The sequence below is a fragment of the Odocoileus virginianus genome, unplaced genomic scaffold, assembly GCF_023699985.2.
Source record: "Odocoileus virginianus isolate 20LAN1187 ecotype Illinois unplaced genomic scaffold, Ovbor_1.2 Unplaced_Contig_92, whole genome shotgun sequence".
NCBI classification, from domain to species: domain Eukaryota; kingdom Metazoa; phylum Chordata; class Mammalia; order Artiodactyla; family Cervidae; genus Odocoileus; species Odocoileus virginianus.
Genome location: NW_027224409.1, coordinates 8,846 through 11,111, shown reverse-complemented (window position 1 = coordinate 11,111; position 2,266 = coordinate 8,846).

Below are 2,266 nucleotides of genomic sequence, written 5' to 3'. Positions count from 1 at the left end.
TCTCCAGGTTCTAGATTTCAGACACGCTGGGACCTGGGCTGCAGTGCTTCCTCGTGGACACACAGCTTCTTGAGCCACAGACAGCAAGGAAACCACGAGGGACTAACAATCACTACACACACGAGCAGCGGGGGCAAGTGATGCACCAGATCAAAAAAGAAAAGATCAAAACTCCAGTCACCCTTCAGAGCTGGAGAACTAAAGTGGGTCCTGGACGTGATGCCTCACACAGCACCACCAAGGGCTGCACAGACCTCGCATTCAGCCCTCCCGCCCGATGCCGGACCCAGCCTGCCCTCACCCCACTTAATGCACCAGATCTCCCACACGCGCCCCGACACCCCCTCACCCCCCAGGAGCAAACAAGGGATCTTGTCACTTGTTTGACTCCCTTCCTGATGCACCCAGAGGTGCAGTAAAACCTTGTCTGAATATCCTGTCTGGCCTCTTATCAATGTCTGTTGACTTAGGATTCCAAGAACCCTGGTGGGTCACATGCCCTTCCGGCTCTGCACACTCCTGGGTCAGCCCTGTCCTCCCTTTCCTCCCTGCCCCTCCCCATGTTCCAGATGCTTCTGTCCTCAGTGCCACCCCTTCCCTGGACCCCGGATCCCTTTTCCCTCCACTAAGGTCTCCATGTTTCACCTACTCACACGTATCAGCATCTCCCAGATGTGATTTTGATTTCCAAGGTGAGCATTTGCTTTCCTACAGAGCTTCTCCAGATGCTGGAGGCCCCAGCCAGACCCCCTCAGAGAGAAACCCCGCCCTTCTCAGCCTGGTCCCAGCTGGAGCCTGGAAAGCCTGCCCTCTGTCCCACACTCTAGACCCCACTCCGAGACCTCTCACCATTGGCCTCCCTCACTTCCCCTGGGCTCGAGTCCAGGAAGCCTTTACTCTCACACCCAGGCTCAACTCCCTTCGTTTTAAATTCTAAAATGATTTTGTTGACAATTTTGAAAGGCATTTTCCATTACAGCTCTTACAAAATATTGCCTATATTCCCTGAGTTGCACGATCCATCCTTGAGGCTTCTTGGGCCTTCTCAGCTGGCTTCAAGAATCCGCCTGCCACTGCAGGACCCACAGGAGACACGGGATCGACCCCTGGGTAGGCGATCGCCTGCAGAAGGCAATGGTAACCCAATCCCAGTATTCTTGCCTGGAAAATTCCATGGATAGGGGAGCCTATCTTACTCCCAGATTTTGTACCTCCTCCTCCCCACCATATTTAAGCTCCTGCTCTCCCACTAGAAACCACGAGTTTCAAAATATCCTTCTGCTGCTCTTTTGTTATATCCACTACTGGCCAGGAAAGTAGTGTATATTACAATTGTTTTTGTTATATCCACTAGAGAAAACATTATAAAAGTATAAAAAGTTTTTTCTTATATCCATTCATATACACTCAAGAAAGTACTGTAGATAGCAACAAAGTAGTGTATCCAACAGCACAGTAAGCAATAGCCAAAACACAGCCTCTACGAGATGGAGACTTCCCATATGTCTGTCAGAGCAAGTAAATTCAGGACCTAGACTAAAAGGAACAGAAACTCTCCCTTGTTCAGCATGGAGTCACTGATTTATTTAACCAAGAACAAGCTCAAAGAAACTCTTGAAAATATAGTTGCTGACCTTCTCACAGAGATGTTATAGACATCTGTAGAAAATAAATTACAAGTGGATGAATTGAGGCTGGCCTGGAGGCCATTCAGTGAGTTGCTCAAACACCTAGTCAAATGGTTGCTGCTCTCTGTCCAAACCAGATGGATTTGGAGACATGGAACCCGTTAGGCGTGAGTTGCTTAAGGAATAAGATTATATATGTCTTTAAGAAGTTTGGTCACCAACTAGCTGAAGTCATCATGGCTTAATTTCTATTTATGTATCAGTTCAGTATCTATGCTATCTTTGTGAAGTCTTAACAAGACAGCATCATGCATTATTGTGTAAAAGGACTCATCATTGTGGGATGTTTGCGGCTAAGATTTCAGTTTCCTTCTGATGTATACATCCCAACTCTGCCTGCCTAACCAACAACACTGATTTGAACCTGGGGAGACATCCCTAAGATTATAATAGTATTCAGAAGACAGAGATTACCAGCTTATCTTCCTTTATTGCTTCCTCAACAACAGTTTGCTCTAACACGAAGAAAAATTGAGAAACAGAATTTTTGCTGTTAGCAGCAACACACCACCCCTACCCTCCTGACAATGGATGACCTGTGGGCCTTTTCAGTTGCTCTTTGTGACTGTAGTCCACCA